The sequence below is a fragment of the Camellia sinensis genome, chromosome 8 (assembly GCF_055761805.1).
Source record: "Camellia sinensis isolate YWXY chromosome 8, ASM5576180v1, whole genome shotgun sequence".
In the NCBI taxonomy this organism is placed as follows: domain Eukaryota; kingdom Viridiplantae; phylum Streptophyta; class Magnoliopsida; order Ericales; family Theaceae; genus Camellia; species Camellia sinensis.
Window position 1 is genome coordinate 16,417,443 of NC_138968.1, and position 16,521 is coordinate 16,433,963.

The following is a 16,521-nucleotide window of genomic DNA, read 5'->3' on the forward strand; positions in this document are numbered from 1 at the left end:
TATTAATAGTCATCTTTTAACGTATCAGAAAGATTTTGTTTTCCTGTCAAAGAAGTATCTTCTCACTCAAAACTATCTTAATAATGCAAACCTACATAACATCAATGGCAAACTTGCAGTAAATCTTTTCTCCTGTTTTGCTAAATCTACAATAAATTTGGAGGACTTCGAATTTACAAGTTCTTCATTGCATGGTTAAAATGGAGATCTCCATTTTAATACATAAAGTTATAACCCATTATTAAAATTCAAAATAAACAATCGATAATTGTTATGACATAGCATGCATTCCTTGGAATGTCTGAAAATTTTAGCATTTGGACTTGAGTCAAATCTCAATGCCCATTTTCTACCACATGGATTATTGCCAGAGAGACCAATCATCATCTAGTGAGAAGTTCTACTACATGGTTGTTAGGGTTACCCTTAACAACCACACCCTACTTGTCAATGGTGAAGTCAAGATTTCATCCTAAAGGGGGCCAACGAAAATTCAATAGAAAAGTTTCATACAAAATACATGATTTGTAAATGAAAACAAACATTCATAAATACAATAGGAAAAAAAATTGTCGAAAAGTTTATTTTATGGGCTCAAATTAAGTGTACATTGATAGTAAAATGCCTTTTAAGTGAAACCTCAAGAGATTGGCCTAGTGGCAAGACCTTGGAGGTGTGCTCCCTCCAAGGTTCAGAGATTGAAACCTCTTAGGTGCTAATAATTCCTTAGGTTCATTGAACTGAAGGAAAACCCTTGAATTAATCGCAGTGCACTTGCAGGAAACTCCTTGCTAAGGGCTGTACATCCCTGGGGATTAGTCGAGCTTTGATCCGGACACCCCAGTGTCAATCCAAAAAAAAAAATGCCTTTTAAGTGAAGAATGAACAATCCCCAAAGCCATAACAAATATTTAAAATAAAAACTCAAAATTTTATTAGAAGAAATTGTGATATAGAAATAAAATGTATAACCGTATCGAATAGAAAAAGGAAGAAATCTCCGCTAGAATAATATATATTTAATGAAATATCCAAACACAAACCATAAGTGAGAGTTCTAGGGCTATAATCATTGTGAATTGTTCTCACTCCTTTTGTCCTATTTATAGAAATGGAGCATTGATTAAAAGTTTTTTAAAATAACAACACAATTTTACCTTTTAAAATACAAAGACAAAGATATCAAATTCTATATATCACAGCCTACACACAAAAAACTTTCCTTAAAATTTATAGAGGGCAATACATGAATTGTAAATTTAATTGATTAACGGTTATAATGCAGTGGAGATTCTCAAGTGAGTTGTAAAGTCTTCACATTATATTATATATAAAAAAATATTTCAAGAAGGTGGTAAGGAGAAATATCATTGGTTATAACCTAGGAGAGTAGCTCCTTTGCGCTATACTATATATAGGGTTTTCAAAAATCAAGGGTGGCCATGGCACCCCAGGCCGTCCTCTCCCTCCCGGGTAAATATTGGATATATTACATGGTTGTATCACTATTCAATAAATAATTCTATTTTACGGTAGAGACAACAATATTATGGAGTTAATGAAAGACGAGACTTGTCCATCTAACTTCATTTGCAGCCTTTTTTATTGCCCGATGACACCCTGTAAAATAATGTCACCGTTACCCTCAATATTTTCTCCTCCCCTCACCCAGAAGAGGTTATTTGCTTGTGACGGAGCAATGCTCCACATCCTTTAAATTATCACTTGACACTCGTCAAGTTCTCTCTAAAATCCAACAATTAACATCAAGATGAGGCACCACATAGTGATATAACAGAATTAAGAACATGTATCATCAACAACTCGGACAATTTTACTAGTAATAACTATGAACAATCAATACCGCAAAAAAAGTAACAACAATATAATTGATTGATTCAATCAATCATTTTCATTCATTAATTTGATCATTATACTCAATCCAAATTATAAACCAAACATCACATTTCAAGTTCCTAAATCCATCAAGATTTCAACATAAATAATAACAAGCAAACAAACAAACAATCAAAAAGTAATTAGAAATCAGAGCACCGACCGTTTCGCTCCCAATCGCCGTAACGAGTGGGCTCGGGACCTCTAGGTCCTCCAATCTCACCGGTCTCTTTGTTCATATCAAAGTCGTCATCTTCATCTTCGTCTTCGTTGTCCTTTTCGTTTTGAATCTTCTCTTTGATTTCTGATTCCTCTTCTTCAAGCTTTTTAGGGTTAACTTGATCTTCTTGTTGAAGCTGAATCGAAGGGCAGATGAGTCGCCTCGCCGAGTTCGGACCGGAGAGAGTTACCGATTCAGATCTCGCGTAGGAAAGAACCAATTTTGGAGCAGATCGCTTGATTAGTGATGAGAATAGACGGCCCTGATTGCTCGCCATTTCTTCTTTCTCTTCCTGTTCTTCTTCAGCTCACTTTTTATCTTCTTTGTTGCTTTATACGTGAAGTGGACAGACTCATTGTATGCATCGCACCGTTCGGTGTTCTCCTGCGAGATGGAACGTTAACCCTTGGATGAATAATTGATGTTTGATCTTTTAGATTTTGGATTTTTTGGTGCCCGCCAAATAATTTAGATTATTTTTTAAAATTACATTTTGACCATTTATGTTCGATTATTTTTTCACCTTGGCTTTTAAAATTGTATTTGATTCATAAATTTTGGAAAGAATTTAGAAAAAAAAAATTAGGTAAAATGTTAATAAAATATTCAGTGAGTTTGGTTTCAATTTTTTAGATTTAATTTTTTTTTAAATTGCATATTTTGTTTTTTCGTATTTTTTGTTTTTAATTAATATTTTTAGATTTAAAATTTTAAGTAATTATTTTATTTTTTTAGATATATCTTACTTAGATATATCTAAAAAGTAAAATATTTATCAAAATCAATAAATACATAAGAATATAAAATATATATATTAAATTTTCGTATTTTTTTGTATTTTTTATATTTAGTAAATTTTTAAAAAAAAAATTCACAAATATTATACTTTTTTAAGTGTATTTATGTTAGGTGTATCTAAAAATTAAAAAAATTGCTTAGAATAATAACAAAATTCAGTAAAAATAAAAAAATACAAAAAATAAAAAATTTCAATTTTGCTGAAAAGTGAATCTTTAAAATCCAAACCAAACAAACTGTTTATATTTCACCCTTTTTTTTCTTTTTCTTTCTAAATTCCTCCCTAAATTTATAAACCAAACACTTTGTAAAGGTTTTTTTCCTCTTACTTTGGCCCTTTTATGTTTTAAATTATTTTGAACTTCCTCTTAAAATTAATTTTTGTTTAAAATTAAACAAAAAAAATCACGTTAGTTGCTACATGATATAAAAATATATTTATATATATATATATATATTGCTTGAATATATTGTTATATTAAGATTTGAGTTTGTATAAAAAAAAATGTGAGTTATATATAATAAAATATTTGTATACATTATTATCTCTCAATATGTAATGTTCCATATAATTTTAAACATAAATTAACTTTTACAGAAATTTATAAAAAATTAAAAAAATTAAAAAAACTTAAAAAGTCAAAGTGATAAGAAAAAAAAAAGGACAATTAAAAAGAAATTCCAAGTTTGAGCACTCTTAAAAAATAAATCCTAAATGTTTAATTTTATCAATTTAAATTCTAATTTTTTGATTTGTTTTCAATCTAAACCATTCATCTATTTTTGTTAAGTAAAATTGACGAAAAAAATATTTTAATTATTAAATTGATTGTTACCATTAGCACCCATTTATTACTTTTGACTCTCCATTTTTTTGAATTTCCACTTATAAATTTTAAAATCCTTAAAAATCCTCGCCTCTCCAAAATAATACTAAAATTATCCTTCTAAAAATTTCACACCCACTAAAATGCACACTCTTCAACAGATCTTAAAAACCATTAATCTCTTGAAAACCTAAAGTTCAAATCTTAAGTTCACCATAAAAATCTTCCCTTTGACCACGTTTTTCACTCTCACGGCAATATTCGTCTCATTCTTTCTTACGACAGTATCTCATTAGCCCTCTACAGTTTTTTCTTTTTTTTTAGAGTTCTTGATCGGAAACCCTTTAGAGGCTTTGCTAGGTGGCATTTGGGTTTCAAACTTCCATAAAAGTTGAAAAGAATGTTCGTCATCACCCTAAAATAACAATACAAATTAAATTTAGGAATTTGATCGATAATACATGTTGGAACAAAATTCATATATCCAAAACTAAGATGTTGAACATATGAATAGTGTTCAATTATCCATTGTCGAACTAATGTCTTTAATTCGGTCTTGTGTTGTCATTTTTTTATTATATGTTTGGGAGTTCAGTATTAAAAAAATGTCAAACTATTTTCATCATTTTTTGTTCATGTTTTTGAATGAACCTACCATTACAAGGCCAACATTCTTTCAGTTACGAACACTATCAAAGTTATGAACTTCTTCTGAATTTATATTGTTGTACTTCATTCGTTTCATAATATTGTAATTGTCGGAAAAACTTCTATTTATTGCTATTGCCGGAAAAGTGTGTATAATCGAATGGTTGCCACTGTTGCTATCGAAATATTGTCGCCAGAAGGTTTTCAAGGTTTTGAATATGGGTAAATTTTGATGGTTATGAAGTGTATGGTTGGTGATAGAGGTGAGTACTCATATAAACTCTATCTTATAATTAAGTGGGTGTATGAGTTTAATTGTGAGATAGGTTATTTCAAAATAATTGATGTAATCTTTAATAATTTCATATGAGGTTAATAAAAATAAATAAATAAATGGGAGTCTAAAATAATAAGTGAAGTGCTAATAGAAACACTTTATTAAACTCAATGTAGATATGCATAAAATGCCTAAAATACTATTTTTTTTTTCTTGAGTTTAAATTGATAAAATTAAAAATTCATGATTTATTTTGTTATAAGAGTCAAATACTAAATTTATTTTTATTTTTATAATTTCTCCTAAAAAAATTAAGAGCTAAAAGTGAGAAAAAAAAATCAAAAAATATTAAACAGTCAGAATTTTTTTTCTACAGAATTAATTAAAAAATAAAATTCCTAACTACTTTCCTATACAATAATGAAATTACTTGAATTATTAATTGAAATATATTTCTAACTTCATTATATACTCTTAATTTACTTAATGATTTATTAATAAAATGAGTCATTTATTATGAAATTAGAAACTTTAAGAGAGAGATGTAATTTTTAGAAAAAAAATCCTATGGTACACATTTTATAACTAAAGAAGAAAATTATAAAATTTCATACTTTCTGAGTCATAACTAAACATAACATAAGACATAACTAAAAAAACTCATGAGTTATAACTAAAATAATATCAGAATTAAAAAATAAAAGAGTCGGGCTAGGGAGCTCGAATTTGAGCCCCCCGAATCCCCCTAATTCAAAAACGACGTCGTTTTTGAATTTTTTTTTTTTTTTTTTTTTTTTGAGAAGAAGAAAATCAGAAGAAGGAAGAAGAAGAGAAGGAAGGAGGAGAAGGAAGAAGGAGGACTGGAGGGGGAAGAAGAAGAAGAGAATGAAGGAGGAGGAGGAGGAGGAGGAAGCACTGGAGGGGGCCAACAAAATCGGGGTGGAGGCGGAGGCGGGGAGCGGGGGGCGGAGGCAAAGGCAGAGGCAGAGGCGGAGGCGGAGGCGGAGGCGGTGGCGGGGCTGCGACAACGAGCTGCGACGAGGCAAGGCGGGCAACGATCAGGCCACGGCGGGCGACGATCGGCAGACGGAGCTCCTCCTTTTCCCCTCTCTTTTCTCTCTCTCTCTTTCTCTTCTAAATTTCGGGCTATTCGGGGGGAGAATTAGGGAGAAAAAACATTTTCCAAAAGAAAATTAAACATAACTAAAAAAGAAAATAGTATAACTAAAAATGTATATGATGCACTCTTTTCAAGGTATGTATGTTAAAATTTTCTAATTTTTAAAATCATAATGAATAATTGATATTTTAAATAAATTTAAAGAATGTATTTATAAATTTTTTTTAATTTAAAAAATGGTCCAAGTGAAGAAAGGGAATGGCAGTCCTCTCTCTTTGCCTGTTTTCAACTAATCCACAGAGAGAGACAGAGAGAGCGAGATATGGAGGCTTTTCCCAATATAAGCCATTTTTGTATTGTATTTCCAAAACTAGGCCAACTTCTGACGGAATTCCAAAACTAAGTTAAAGCGCCATTACTATTCGCGCTTTTACTGTTAGGAGCGCAAAAGTAGATGAACATGAAAATCGCTATTACAAATAGCGACTTTGATTAATAAGTCGCTGTTACGAATAGCGCTTATAGTGTTATTCTTTTTCCCAATAAAAAACGCTGTTCTTAACAGCGCTTTTCACACAAAATTTTGTTGCCAAAAAAATGCTATTGATAATAGCGATTTTAACAAAAAAAATTTTGCCAAAAAAATGCTATTTATAATAGCGATTTTAACAAAAAAATTTTTGCAGAAAAAACGCTATTCATAATAGCGATTTCAGTTCAAATTTTGTTCCAAAAAAACGCTATTTCTAATAGCGATTTTAACAGAAATTTTTCTCCCACCCAGCGTTTTTAACATAAACTTTGTTGGAATAAAACGCTATTTTCAAGATAAAACAAAAGAAAAAAACATAAAGCAATTATCATGTTAAAATATGTTTTTTTTTTTTCTTTTGTTTTTGTTTAGAATGTGTAATTCATAAATTTTACATAATATGAAAAAAAACCTCTTTTCATATATTAATTTTACATACTATTTTTCATATATATAATTTCAAAATCATATTCATGTAGATATTATTAAGCCAATCATGTTCATTTATTTGGCTTTACTGAAGCCGTTGTCATGTTACATTTTTCATTTTTTCTTTTGTCTTTGTTTTGTTTTAGAAAATGTAATTAAAAAAAAAATTTCGTCTTCACTAAAGTTGTTTTCATGTAAAAATTTTTTTTGCTTATTGTTTTGTGTAATTAATTATTTTTTTTTTCGCTTTACTAAAGTCGTTTTCATGTAATTTTTTTTTTTCTTTTGTCTTTGTTTTGGGTTGGAAGATGTTATTTAGAAAATTATTTTGGCTTTACGAAAGCCGTTTTCATTTAAACATAAATATATATTTATTCTTTTGTTTTGGGTTAGAAGGTGAGAATGTAATTCAGAAAATCAGTTTAGTAAACCAGTTTAGTAAAACCGTTTTGTACCCGTTTTCATTTATAAAATTTATTTTTTTGTATCGTCTTTGTTATGGGTTAGAATGTGATATGCATGCTGTACAGTTCGAAGCACACCCACACATTGTGCAACTCGACGAGCAACGACGAAGGGTGAGACGCGAAGACCACCGCGGAGTAGGCCAAGAAGACAAAGGCCACAGCGAGAGCTCCTAAAATAAATTTTCTCAACATTTTTGTAATAATACTTAATACATAATATACGAAGTCAGTACTTTACAAAATACTCATACGGGTATGAAAACAACATAACTGAAGTTGCAAATGTAATAGTTTTCAGTTACGTAGGCAGTACAGACATAATTCTCCCACAAAAATACATTATGGACACCATGAACTGAACACACATTACATACATCCTGGACACTCTTAACTGAACACATAGTACATAAACATAACAGTTAGATAGAGAAACACCTAATTCATGACCTAATATTGCATATTAATAGCCGTAACATTTGACAGACACAATACATAAACATAAACTTAAACATAAACATAACATAACATAACAGTTATACTTACTCTAACACAGACATTACATATTAATGGAAGTTGTTATATTGCCGAAGTGTAGACATTAACACCTAATTCGCGCTTAAATCGGCAGGTGGCTCAGAGTCTGAACAATCCGAAAGCTCAGCGTCAGAGACAAGTTCAGGATCCTCCATGATAGCCTTGATAGCCGCAACATTTGGTTCTGTTTTGTTCTTCTGGGCATCCTTCTTAAGTATGAGTAGCTGCATATCGCGGGCCAATCTACGACCCATTTGAGAAATCTCACGTTCTAGTGTTTGACATAGTCGATCAACATTATCAGGATCTTCCTTTTGGATCTCAACAGAACGTGCTTTTGGCACCTTCAGTCCTCTTTCCCGACATAATCTTTCGTTTTGCACTCGCTCTATAAATAGTGCGGGCCACTTAAGAAGTCTAGCCTTTGCATAACCATATCCTGTTTGATTTTCTGATGGATCCTCCACCAAACCACATGGATCTCGATAGTACTTGGGCATGACGAAATGTCGCTTCCCAAACCTATCATGATAAGCACAAGAGGCATCCAAGAAAGGAAATGGTGTTTCATCTTCAGCATCGCCACTTCCCCTTCCCCCTCCTCGTCGTGAACTTTCACCCCTTTGCAAGTTCCTACCACCTCTGCGACCCCCACTCCCTCCTATGAACCATGTAGCCATGCTAATTTTTTAAAACAAATGAATAATAATTTCGTAGGGCGAAATGAGTTGTAAGGTTGTGTCTTCACCTTGAGTTGTAAGGTTGTGTCTTCACCTTTACTCGTTTATATAGTTGATTATGAACGGATAAATGAGAATCCCACATATATGCATGCTGACTGTAAGGTAAATGCATGCTGACTGTAAGGTAAATCAGTAGATTCACTGTTGCCATGTGACTTTCTAAATTGAGAATCCCACATATATCAATACGAGATGAGTTGTCACTGTAACAAAAAAGTCGAGCAAAAAATGGAGAAAACCAAAGCATGTGCACCAAGTCACATCACTTCACAATCCATCTGCATATACGAACAAAATAAGGGCATGGTGACTGTAAGGTAATTCAGTGAATTCACTGTTGCCATGTGACTTTCTAAGTTGAGAATCCCACATATATCAATAACAGATGAGTTGTCACTGTAATAAAAAAAATCGAGCAACAAATCGAGGAAACCAAAGCCTGTGCACCAATTCACATGACTTGACCATCCATCTGCATATAAGGACAAAATAAAGGCATGCTGTTGTTAAGGTAAATCAGTGAATTCACTGTTGCCATGTGACTTTCTGAGTTGAGAATCTCACATATATCAATAACAGATGAGTTGTAATAAAAAAAATCGAGCAAAAAATCGAGAAAACCAAAGCCTCTGCACCAAGTCACATGACTTCACAATCCATCTGCATATACAGACAAAATAAAGGCAGGCTGACAATAAGGTAAATCAATGAATTCACTGTTGCCATGTGACTTTCTGAGTTGAGAATCCCACATATGTAAATAAGAGATGAGTTGTGACTGTAATAAAAAAATCAATAAAACCGAAGACTGTGCACCAGGTCACATGACTTCACAATCTATCTGCATATACTGACAAGTCTCTCCACGATTTGACTACTCAATGTGTGAAAAAATGAAGCTTTGTATTTCATTGAAAAGTATGACTATTTGAATTGTTCTTGTCATTTGGGAAGCTATTCACCGACCTACCTGTTATGTTTTATGTGTTGTTGAAGGCGGTAGTTCGATTCACCGAGTTTAGTTTTTTGTCAACCCCTCATTCATTACCGGAGTCATAATTTTTACTGGACTTTCAAGAATTGGAAGGTGTCTCTTTCTTCTTTCCTGATGGAGATTGAAATTCGTTGTAATTTCATCCCTATTTCAGCAGCCCCAGTTAAGGGAACCTTTTCTCCGAGTTGCCTGATCTATTTTATGTGTTTTAAGTATTCACATAATTGAACATACATTAATCCATTAATTAATCCAGAACATTCATTAACAAATTGCAATTCAATAAAGAAAGTCATGAACTCATAAATGTGTACTTATAAATGTAGGTATTTCATAAACTTCAGGTTCATAACAAAAATACTTGAAATACATCCGTACGTTACACCAACAACAACGTTGTCTTACACTCCAGGAACGAACATATGAAAGATAACGGTGTTTGATTTCTTATTCGTCATCTGACATGTAGTAGTCAGAGAGATATTTTTCATTGTTGAAGACATTATTTCGCTCAACCATTGTCAAATCTCTGTTGCTTGCTTCTGCCATTTCAGTGGCTAGCTGAAGCATGAAATGTCGACATCTCCGCATCAACATCCTGTTGTTCTCCTTCTTAATTCTGCTAACTGCTTTTTCATAGTCACTCACATTTCGTCTAGCCATGGTCAATGAACGACGATGAGGTACCGGTGCCCCAAAGTTACGTAGATCATTATACAATCCTTCTTGCTCCGTTACCCTGAACGCCCATTCTGCTCGGATACCAGCATAATAATCCTTCGGACTTGAGTACTTTTCGCTCTTGTAGTCATACATAAATGGAGGTAGCAGCCACACTTTCGGATTTCTTTGCCGGCGTGAACTTCCTGCACCTCTTGAAGACATTGTTAATAAAATTTAAAAAAATAATAATAATAGTAATTGTATATCTATTACTATTGTTATGCCTTCAACAAACATCATACTGGGGTATTTATAGACATGATAGTGGTGCTAGGGCACTATGGAATAAGTGATACACGTGATATTATTTGATGTTATTCATTTCATGTAATTTTGATTACCCGTGACTTTGTGTACCTGTGATGTAGTCACGGACGTGGTTGTAAGATAAAATAATAATTGTAGGCCATAGAATCACAATGCTATCCCTTCATATTCGAGCAGTGCGTTGTCAAATAAAACAAAATGCAGTGAGTTGTCACATCGGCACATGAAACTATTTTGTCATGCTTACTTTTGTAATACAATAAGTACTCACTTGGAATTGACGATTTCAGTACGTATAAGTGTTTTCGAGAAATTATAAATGAAATCGAAAAATGAAATTTTCTTTGTATTAAAGTAATATTGTTCATAAACTATCATTGTTTTTCTTACCAACATAAGAAAATGGTCACCTGCTAGGTAAACACGATTGGAACTTTGGTGCCTATATTTTATCTTATTTTCAGTTAATGAACTTCACAGTCATCCGATTTTTATTGTCATTACACAATCGTCCATCATATTTTTTTACCAACATAATAGCATTTCTGCTTCTTTTCACAGTCATAATAATGTGACTTAGATGAATTCTGAAATGTGCGGAAAAAACAAAGCATGTAAGTTGCACTGCAGAAGTCACATGCATCACGTAATGTCAAGAAAAAAGTCACAACGTATACAAGCATGGCAAAGTAAGAAAGTCACATGCATTACTGCATCACTGCATAAAGTGACATGCAGCATTGCATCACTGCACAAAGTCACATGCAGTGATGCACAAAGTCACACGCATCACTGTATCACTGCACAAAGTCAGATGCATCCCTGCATCGCTGCACAAAGTCACATACCTCCTACGTACTGTGCCCATTGCAATTATGCACAAAGTCACAGGCATCGCTGCATCTGCGGCACAATAGCCGATGCTACAGGCCGTTGATTCGTTCATGACTGCACAAAGTCGAGTCCTGACAGCCGTATGCACTGGATAAGGTCAGTGGCATGCATGTGATCGAACAGGAAATTGCATACACACAGCTACCATGTGTGTATATGGTATAAATATCGTAGCATACCACAACAAAAGTTTTACAGCTATTTCTACCGATATGATCATGACATATACGGTGGTTGATCTATATTCAGCAATGGGTCGCTATTGGGTTGCAGATGGAGATGAATTTCAATACCCATTAAATCCAAATTTGCGTTACTCACGTGCCACCGTCAATACCATGAGAGCTGAGTGGGAATTTCGCAAAACTCGAGCAAACGTTCTCGTTGAGCTATGCCGTGAAGTTAATCTTAAATTTCCTCGCCGGTTAGCCATGCGTATGCCAACTGACACTCCACAGTTGTTGCAAAGGGCATTGCATCGTATCCGCGACGAGGTTAATCGCATGACCCAACGTTTGCAGAGGTCCGAACTAATGAAGACCGCAAATGAGCGTGCCGAAGATGGGTTAATGGATGATGCACACCAGTACTACGCCTGGAGCATGGATGTTATGTATGAATCTGATATTGAGATGTCAGATGATGATGATAATGAATGAAATTGTTTGGATGAACGCCCAGGGCATTTCTGTAATGCATGCAATTTGTAATGCTTATCCATGACTTATCAATGAAGCGAGATATTTCAATTATTTTTAGCCTTGAACAAACATATTTTTTATAGCTTCTTTACACGTTTTGTTCAAACCAAACGCGTTTGTAATTTATGTTCTCCTAAATTACGGATAATGAGAGAGGGGTAGAGATGTGAAACAGATTTGTGTGATTCATCAATATAAATAAGAATAAAAAATTGTGAAATGATAATTGCGAATAAATAAGTATGACACTTACATCAGCTGTACAAGTTTGACACATACAAACAAAAAAAAGAAAAAAAAAAACCTATATAGTCCATACCGCAACCGCTAATGCCCTAACCTGCCCCCAGTCCCACAACCCCGACCGTGGATCTCCCTCCTCGGTCTCCTACGGTAGACTCTCTGAATATCTGGCACTCTCTCCCCTGCATGCTGCCCTCCACTGACTGCCTGTGGAGCCTGTGAGTGTGAGTGTGACCCCCCCTCTCCTGCATCTGATGCCCCTGATCCTGCCTGTGCCTGTAGATCATATACTGCTGTGAGCTGTGAAACTCCCACTCCCTCGTCTGGTGCAACTGTATCACGATCTGCAGCTGGACCACGACCTCTGCCTCTGCCCGCACCCCGACCTCGGCCGCGACGTCCCCCACGACCATAACCTCTCCCTCGCGCTCTGGGGGGGGGCTCAATATGGCCCTCATCATCAATGTGTGAGATGTCAGTGAGAACTACATCATGTGTACTCCTGGGTGCGGTCGAAGTAGTCCCCATAAAAGCAGGTGGTAACTGGGTGGGTGGGGTAGCAACATCATGCATGAACCGGGGGGCGGTCGAAGTACTCCCCAGAAAAGTAGGATGTAACTGGGTGGGTGGGGTAATAACATCATGTATGAAGTGGGGCGGTGACCAATCAGGGTCAGGGTCAGCATGCTGGGTAAGATGTACGTGTGGGGAATATGGAGAAATGTATGGGGTATCATGTGGTGGGGTGACTGAAGTCGAAGGACCTGCTGTGGCTGGCGCTGAACTGGAAGGCACTGACATGGACGGGACTGATGTGTCTGGAGCAGCTGCTGCAGTGTGTACACCGTAGTCCCCAAAATGCAGACGATCTACCCGATGGGCATGCTGGATCCCCTCGTACAATAACTCTCTGATCTCTACAAGGGCCTGCAGACCAAGCTGTCCATCACGTCTGAAAATAGCGTCCTCAGCCAAGTGATATGACCTCCCAGCTCGAACCACCTGTAAAAAAAATAGATATATTAGGCTATAGTTGACTGAAAATAATCAATTATGATATTAACAATTATCGGAGATATAGTACGCTACTCACCAATGACTCGAGAGAAGGCCCAACTCCCTGATATCCGGCCTCGGACAGGTGGCTTGGATTACCGACAAGTAGGTGTGTATGTCGCCGATACCACAACATGTAAGGGTCGGGAGAGGGGAGGACCCCATCGCTCCAGTCAGCCTGTACAATAGTGTCGCGACGGGCATCCCACAACTGTATGTATCGCATATGATGCTGACTCCAGTCAGTGCTCGCTCGGCCACGTCTATCCGTCGCATGCAACCGCCACTCGGTGTCACACCGATCCGGCACGGCCTGGACCCGACCAAACTGTCGGAGGACACGATCAGGGAGATGCCACTCAACCACGTCATAACAAATGAGTGGTACTCTCGCCATCCATATATCCTCACCTAGGCGGCAATAGTCTGGGAGCGTGTGGAGGACATCAGCATAAGGCTGCCAGATAAACTACAATAACGACAAGTCTATTAAAAATCGGTCATAAACATATACAGTCCATATGACAATTAAAATTTAGGTATTTAAATTTGATACCTCGCCGTCTATCATCCGGTCAAGCTGGTCTCTATACACGACCACTACGTGGGTCGATACGACCTCGTGGCTCATGTCAACCCTCCATCGGCTACCTCGAGGTCCGGCCGGCATCTGCATGTCTCCCTGCCCGATGGGAACCTCACCAGGAGCAACTAGTTGCCGCCTAGACGGGGCAATGCGAATCAATCTCTCCCACGCCCAAATCTGCAATAGTTTGAATGCAATTACAATACTGATATATGCCATACAATATGAATTGACATGTAATAAAATTCTTACTAACCTGTAGCAAGACAAGGGGTCCTCCGATCTGAGTCACACCCACCTGAGTGGCTCGACATAACATCCTATACAAGCATGCCAAAGCCGCGGCGCCCCAGCTGTACTGGCCGATGACGTCAATGTCTCTCAACAGTGGCAAATACATCAGCTTGAGCAGGTTCTGTGACTTATCAGGGAGAAGTACCCCCCAATAAGCCACAGAATATATGCTCGCGCATGCTGCTGTACTAACTCATCTGCAGCATCATCTGGAAAATCGCCCTGAAAATGCTCCGACAGCCACCTCACCCTCACTCTACCTGCCTGTAAGTCTGCAGGTGTAGGTGCTACTCCCAATAGCTCAGCACATAGCGCTATCCACTGCTCCGTCGTCAATGATGGGTCAAGTCCAGTAACTGCTCACCCATCAATCCGTAGACCGTATAGGACAGATACGTCCTGCAATGTGACGGTGGCCTCACCGGTCGGGAAATGAAATGTATGAGTCTCTGTGCGCCATCTCTCGACGAGAGCAGTAATGAGTGGGTGGTCCAGTCTGATATGGCCTATACGATATACACAATAGAATCCCGCGCGTAGTAGACACTGCAAGACTCTATGGTCCAATGGACGATCCCACAGGCCGGAATCTCCCCGTCGGCATGCCACCACGGTGCGTGACTGGTCCTGCATAACAGAATGAGTATTTTAAATTATAGCATTATCAAGGAAATGAAAAACAAAATGCAGTGTATTTTCATTGTACGCGTAAAGTCCAACAAACGTTATTGCATACCGGGTCCTCCCATATACTGTCAGCCCGATGTGGATGACTCAAAAGGGGGACCTCATCAGGTAGATGTGCCATGAAGCCTGTACAGTTGAAAAACAAATACATTTTGAAAAACTGTATTGGTGAGCATGTAATTTAACTATATCAATTAAGCTGAAATTATTATGTACATGACGACTTGAAAAATAAATGTGGTCGATTATTTTAAAAGTATAAATTTGTGTGCCATTAACATGGAAGCAATTAACTAAAATCAAAATTTTGCATATTATGTGCCCATTAAATATGATAAGCAATTCAACATAACCTATCGTTATCTATGCTTCGGACTAATATAAAAATCTTTTACAAAGTCATTTTACGATATCAGTTACATAAGCTTAATAATGACCAATAACATGTGGATAGTTTTTGTATGTCAATATTTACAAACAAAATGGAATGATCATTTTTTTTTTCAAAACTTCATTATTGATTTTGGCATATTTGACATAACGTCATTATTGATTTTGACATATTTGACAAAATTCGTTACATTTATGGCATATTCGACAACTTCATTATTGATTTTGTAATTTTTGTTTTGCAATAAAGTAAAAAATTTGTAAATTACGTACATGTAAATTACGTACATGTAATTCACAAAATTCTGTAATAAACATTTTGAATGAAGTAGAGAATAAAAACTATGATAGTTGTAAATTTCGTCAAGCAAATAAAACAATTACAATATATAAAGAATTAAGGAGTTTTCTTAAGTGTGCAAGTGCACACCATGTGCCACTTACACAAAAAGTGTAAGTGTAAGGTGTAAGTATAAGTATAAGGTGTAAGTGTAAGGTGTAAGTGTAAGGTGTAAGGTGTAAGTGGGTTGCACATGGTGTGCAACCTCAAAAAAGGTGTAAGTGTAAGGTTTAATTTTTTACAAAAGGTGTAAGTGTAAGGTGTAAGTGTAAGGTATAAGGTGTAAGGTGTAAGTTGCACACCATAACCAAACCCAAGAATTAAACAACAGAAATGATCTATTACAAATAAAAAATGTTCTATTACATGTATGACCCCGTTTACAAATAATGAATTACAAAAGAAAAGGAAATGATCTATTACAAATAAAGAATTACAAAAAGATTTTATTACAATATGTAAGTATTACATAGTCTTCATCGACCAAGTCGCGCCGGACATGTTCGCCTGTCATGACCTGTCTGCTGGCACTCACTGCAACGAGCGGTCAAACGCCTATCTGATATGTCCATCTCATTCGGAATACGAGACATAGATGCACGACCCCGTTTCACTTGTCGCAGACGCAGTACATTAGGCATTAAAGTCCACTGCGGATCAGCCCAATAATCTTGATGCGGTATTGGATTGAATTTAGTTTCCCAAACCCTCATGTATACAGGAAGCCTATATACTGGATCAACGTACTCGAATGGATTGTCACCGCATTCAGACATTACAGCGAGCATATGAGAACATGGATAGTGTCGTATCTCATATTTCCCACAACTGCACGTGGGTTGATTCATCCGCACA

General features: G+C 36.1%; 1 long non-coding RNA gene across 1 annotated transcript; it reads right to left on the reverse strand.

Moving 5' to 3' along the window:
- Positions 1–13,795: 13,795 nt before the first annotated feature.
- Positions 13,796–15,071, reverse strand: LOC145798426 (uncharacterized). Its single transcript, XR_014339273.1, has 3 exons — positions 14,212–15,071; positions 13,926–14,132; positions 13,796–13,838 (listed from the first exon to the last, which is right to left on the reverse strand). It is a non-coding gene; the product is annotated as an uncharacterized LOC145798426 (long non-coding RNA).
- Positions 15,072–16,521: the final 1,450 nt, after the last annotated feature.